Source organism: Dromiciops gliroides, chromosome 2 (assembly GCF_019393635.1).
Source record: "Dromiciops gliroides isolate mDroGli1 chromosome 2, mDroGli1.pri, whole genome shotgun sequence".
In the NCBI taxonomy this organism is placed as follows: domain Eukaryota; kingdom Metazoa; phylum Chordata; class Mammalia; order Microbiotheria; family Microbiotheriidae; genus Dromiciops; species Dromiciops gliroides.
The window spans coordinates 440,890,679-440,896,999 of NC_057862.1; positions in this window are offsets into that span (position 1 = coordinate 440,890,679).

Below are 6,321 nucleotides of genomic sequence, written 5' to 3' on the forward strand. Positions count from 1 at the left end.
TTTTTTTAACAACATAGGGAATAATCCCCCTATAACTGTTTATTAGAATATGAATATATTTTAAATCAATATATAATTAAATTACAGTATATGCATAAAATACAAAGTAACAATTTACAAATAGATCAACAGCATCTTAAGAACCAATACACTAAAAGAATAAATTGACTATAAAAGGAAACCAAAGTTACTGACTAGAACAATGCCTTCCAAGTGCTGCACACTTCATGAGCATTGCAAAAGACAAAAGTTGGCCATGAAATATATTAAACAGTGTAGGCCCACATATGTTTCAGGCTGACTCTTTCAATGCCTGAATAATATTTGGGAACTTCCTATTCACCTTTAATAGCTTGACATAGCTCCTCCCCCCCCCCCCCTTTCAGGGCAATGAGGGTTAAGTGACTCACCCAGGGTCACACAGCTAGTAAGTGTCAAGTGTCTGAGGCTAGATTTGAACTCAGGTCCTCCTGAATCCAGGGCTGGCGCTTTATCCACTGTGCCACCTAGCTCCCCCTGACATAACTTTTTTGTTTGTTTGTTTTTTTGGGTTTTTTTTGCATTTTTGAAGGGCAATGGGGGTTACGTGACTTGCCCAGGGTCACACAGCTAGTAAGCGTTAAGTGTCTGAGGCCGGATTTGAACTCAGGTACTCCTGAATCCAGGGCCGGTGCTTTATCCACTGCGCCACCTAGCTGCACCCCCCCCCCCCGACATAACTTTTAAAAAATTTATTTAAAGTTTTGGGTTTGGGGCAGCTAGATGGCGCAGTGGATAGAGCACCGGCCCTGGAGTCAGGAGTACCTGAGTTCAAATCCGGCCTCAGACACTTAACGCTTACTAGCTGTGTGACCCTGGGCAAGTCACTTAACCCCAATTGCCTCACTTACAAAAACCCAAAAAACCCAACAACAACAAAAAAAGTTTTGGGTTTCAAATTTTAGTCTTCTTTCCCTCCCTCCTCTCCTCCCTCCTTGCAGGGCAGTAAGCAATCAGATATAGGTTATACATGTGCAATTATGTAAAACATTACTATATTAGTAATTTTGTACAAGACTCAAATAAAAGGAAAAAATGAAAGAAAGTGAAAAATAGCATGTTTCAGTCTGTGTTCAGTCAATATCAGTTCTTTTTTGGGAGGTGGCTAGTGTATGCTTCATCATTGAGACTGACATAGCTTTTAAAAATTATTTTAGATTCAGTGCTTACTGTTCTCACTTTTAAAGATGCTTCAATAAACTTGCTTTATTTCTTTTATTTTAAAAAATATCTTTGATATTTTTTATCAATCCATGCTTACAATTCTTGTCATGTCCATAAAGCCTGGCTATTTATGTTTTATCTCTGTATAAAAGTAGGAGTTTTGGGGGTTTTTTTTGGGGGGGGGTTGGTGTGAGGATGAATTTGACAAAAATCTGGTAAAATCAATAGGGCTGCCTCTCAAATGAAGTGCCTCGTGCTGCCTTCTCTAATCATTTAAGTTTTGCAAATCTCCAATTTTGCTGATGCTCAGTTTCAGTTCCTTTCCTCTGGGTTTCCTTAGGGTTTGATTATATTATTCCTTTTGTGATTCTGAATCTTTAAGGAAAGCTTGTCCTCCAAGCACCATTTGGGATGAAGATCAAACAATAAAAAAGCATACATCATTTACTATGTGCCAGGCACTAAGCTAGGTAATGGGGACACTAAATCAAAACAATACCTATCCTAAGGAAACATGTACTCCAGTGAGGAAGAGAGAAAATTTGGGACTTGAAATTTTAAAATGAATGTTAAAATTCGTCTTTATGTGTAATTAGAAGAAAACAAAACACTACAAAAAATTTTTAAAGGGGGGGATGTTAAGAAATAAATAAGAAAAGAGAAAGTGAGAACAGCTTTTTCTAGGAGATTGGCTGTGAAAGGGAGGAGACGTTAAGGGCACAGTGAGATCCAGTGAAGATTTAAGAATCTGGGCATATTTGTAAGTAGGTAGGAAGGAGCCAAGAGATTAACAAAATTAAAATGGGGGAGGTGAGAGGTATGATCGAATGGGGCTATCTCTTGGGGATAGGAGATGATGAGATTAAGGCTCCAAGTAGCTAATTTGTGTTAACAAGAAGAGCAAAGGAGAGATAGAGCAAGGGATGATGTAGAGATTATGTGAAGTGTAGAGTTGGGAGGGGAGAAAGGAAGCTCTGTATGGATGACCTTAATTTTTTCAGTGAACTGAAGTATGAGGCAAGATTCTTTGCTAAATGGGAGGGATAAGGGTAACTTAAGGAAAGAAGTTTGGAACAAAGAAGAGGAGTTACTATTGTTTGTTGTTGTTCAATCATGTCCAATTCTTTGTGACCCCATTTGTTGTTGTTGTTTTTTACAAAGATACCAGAGTGGTTTGCCATTTCCTTCTTTTTAAATTGACCTTATTTAAAAAATATATATTTTTAACTTATGGAATAAAATAAGCATTACCATAACATAGTGTGATAATGATTGCACATGAAACTGCAAATCTATTATGTACAACTGGCTATTCCTTATAAATATATAATAAAGTTATCATGTAAATTGCTTTTTTCTTTTTTCTTCCCTTCCCTCACCCTGCAATAGAGATGGCTACCATTAGACACAAATAAGTATAGACAGATAAATACATAAATAGAGATACATATACACATATATACATATAAAGTGGGGGGATGGATTTAATTGATCAAAATGATTTTGAGGTGTCCCAAAAAATTACAAGACTCAGTGATTCAGTTTCCTAAGTTTTATTAGAAGATTGGTGGCCACAGGGAGAACACCCAAAGGAGATAGGTGTCTCAAATAGGGAGATGGAAATGGTTATATTTATAGTGAAAAAAGTAGGTTATCTCCTCATTATCTTAATCTCCTCCTTGTGGGAGGTTCATATTCTATTTTGGACTTCCTGGGACTTCCTGGGGTCCTAATACATCCTCCAGGATGGGTACCTTTCTCACTAAGGGGTGTGTCTTTGGGGCTTAAATGTCATAAGATGAACCCAAGGACACATTTGGTCTTTCTGTGCATGTTCCTAAAGACATGTTTAAACTTGTCATACCCCAAGGGTCTTTCTGTTTAGGATATTTCTTTACTTTAAGATCTGGTTTCTAGGTGTGGTTTCTGTTTCCTGTCATTTAGGAATATTAATGGCTCTCAACGATTAATGGTCCCTGGTTGATAGGGACTCAAACCCTCTAGTTACAGTTGATAAAAAAAAAAACAAACCTCAAAACTTAGTTTCTCTGTTAACCCTTTTAGCTACTGTTGATACTGTCTTAGGTTATCTGTTAACCGTTTTTAGCCTAATCTATCACATATATATGTAAAATTATTCTATACATACTTCTATTTATCAATTCTTTCTCTGTATGCAGATAGCATCTTTCTTTATATATCCTTTATAGTTAATGTAGGTAACAAAGAAATTTTAAAAATTAGTCATGTGAATAACTATTGATTGAAGAAATGCTAATTTAAAAACCTTGAGATATTGGCTAAAATGATTTAGGGGGAAAGCAACATTTGGAAACGTTGTTTTCAAAGATGACTAGGGAAAAAGGAAGAGAACCTCTATGTTTTAGAGTGTTTATGGCAGCTCTCTTTGTGGTGTCAAAGAACTGGAAATTGCAGGGATGACCATCATTTGGGAATGACTGAACAAGTTGTCATGGATTGTGATGAAATGCTACTGTGCTATAAGAAATGATGGGCTCAATGATCTTAGAAAAACATACAGTGGATAAAACAATGACCCTGGATTCAGGAGGACCTGAGTTCAAATCTGACATCAGACACTTGACATTTACTAGCTGTGTGACCTTGGGCAAGTCACTTAACCCTCCTTGCCCCACCCCCACCCCCCAAAAAAAAGGAAAGAAAAGGAAAAAGAAAAACACGGAAATACTTGCCATTTCCTTCTCCAGCTCATTTGACAGATGAGAAAAATTGAGGCAAACAGGGTTAAGTAACCTGCCCAGGGTCACACAGCTAGTAAGTGTCTGGGGCCAGATTTAAACTTAGGTCTTTCGGACTCCAAGCCCAGCACTCTATCCACTGTACCACCTCACTGCTCTGTTACTGAGGGAAATGGAATAGAGAGTCAGTGAGGTACAAGTAATGGATTGAGGTCATTTAACAAAAACTTTTAGTGGCCCCTGTCAGGCCAGTTATGACTTCTTCCACTGGAGATTAGCATCTTGCAAGCAGAGAGCAGAAGATGGTGGGATTAATTTAGGGGTGGGGGTTTGGAATGGGACAAGGATCAATAAGACAAATATTCAATTAAATAAGTTATTTATTAAGTGCCTACTACATGCCAGGAACTGTTAAGTGTTGGGAATATAAGTAAGAAAAAGAAAGCTAGTCCCTGCCCTCAAAGAGGTTACAGTCTAATGGGGGAAGAACAAAAAAAAAAAAGCTGTAAAGAGGGAGGGGGACCAGAGGCTACTAGGTGAGGAGCATAATGTTGTGTGGAGTTGAAAATGAGCAGAACTGCTAATAGAAAGTGGAGTTACTTGGAAAGTACAGACTCCTTGATGTTGTTATTCCTTTATTTTGCAAGAAGACTAAGGACATCATGAAGGTCATGTCTTGACTTGCACACAAATTGGCTGTGAGATAGAGCTGCACAAAGACATCAGCCTCAGTCTCTTCTCCAGTCATCAGTCTAGTGGCAGGACAAAAGTCAAGAAGACTGGTGATGGCTCAGCTCTCTAAAGGAAGGCTTTGGGAGGTCAGTGCTTCACCCTTCAGCTCAGCCTTCCAATCAGAGGGCAGAGGCAACTGAGGGGGATGAGAAGGTGTTGAGTACCAACAATTGACAAGAAGTCAAAGGAACTCAAGGGCAAAGGACAATATAAAGTTGGGCTATCTAATTTTGTGATCTGGTGGCCACTAGGTGGCACAGTGGATAGTGTCAGCTCAAAGTCAGGAAGACTAGTCTTCCTGAGTTCAAATCTGACCTCAAACACTTACTAGCTGTGTGACCATGGGCAAGTCACTTAACCCTACTTGCCTCAGTTTCCTCATCTGTAAAATAAGCTGGAGAAGGAAATGCCAAACTACTTTAGTATATTTCCTCAGAGCTGGACATGACTAAAAAAATAACAACAGCAACAACTTTGTGATCAAGACAGAAGGGAAGAAAATAAGACCAGAGCAGAAGTGATGATTTGGGAACTCATGGAAGGGTGGAGTTTGGGGAGATTATGACAAGGGCAGAGGATATGTTTAGCAGGGAATAAGCACATGGAGAAATTAAAGGCTAGGAGGTTATGATCAGATATAGGAATTTCAAAATTATGAGTAGCAGAGGGAGAGCTTTTGTGAGAACATAAAATTGTCTTTGTAGCCTCAAAACCTAGAATGGTACCTTATGGAAAATAGGCACTGAATGTTTTTAAATTGAATTTTGCTGAATTAAAGGCAGAATAGTAATATTATAGCTAACATTAGCTCTCTTTGCGGTGGCAAAGAATTAGAAATTGAGGGAATGCCCATTATTGGGGAATGGCTAAACAAGTTGTGGTATATGAATGTAATGGAATACTATTGTGCTATAAGAAACGATGAGCAGGAGGAGTTCAAAGAAACCTGGAAGGACTTACATGAATTGATGCTAACTGAGAGGAGCAGAACCAGAACATTGTACACAATAACAGCAACATTGTGTGATGAACAATGGTGATAGACTTGGCTCTTCTCAGCAGTGCAATGATCCAAAACGGTTTCAAAGAACTCATGATAGAAAATGTTCTCAACATCCAGAAAAAAACAACTGTGGATTATGAATGCAGATTGAACCATACTGTTTCTACTTTGGGGCTTTTTTTTCCCCTTCTTTTTTGAGGTTTTTCCCTTGTGCTCTGATTCTTCTTTCACAAGATGGCTAATAAAGAAATATGTTTAATGTGATTATATATATGTGTGTGTGTGTGTGTGTGTGTGTGTGTGTGTGTGTGTGTGTGTATACATATATATATGTTTTCCTTCATGGAGAGATGGGAGGGTGGGAGAAAAATTTGGAACTAAAAATCCTATGAAAACAAATGTTGAAAACTATCCTTATATATAACTGGAAAATAATACTTTTATTTATTAAAAAATAAAAAATATTATAGCCAACATTTATGTAGCACTTCAAAATTTATAAAATGCTTTTCTCATTTTATCTTCACAACTCTGTGAGGAATGGGGAAATTGATGCAAATAGCAGTAAAGTGACTTGCCCCAGGGTTACACAATTAGTGTCTGATGAAGTCCCATTCAGGTTTTCCTGATTCCAAATTCTGCATTCTATCTACTGAACCACCT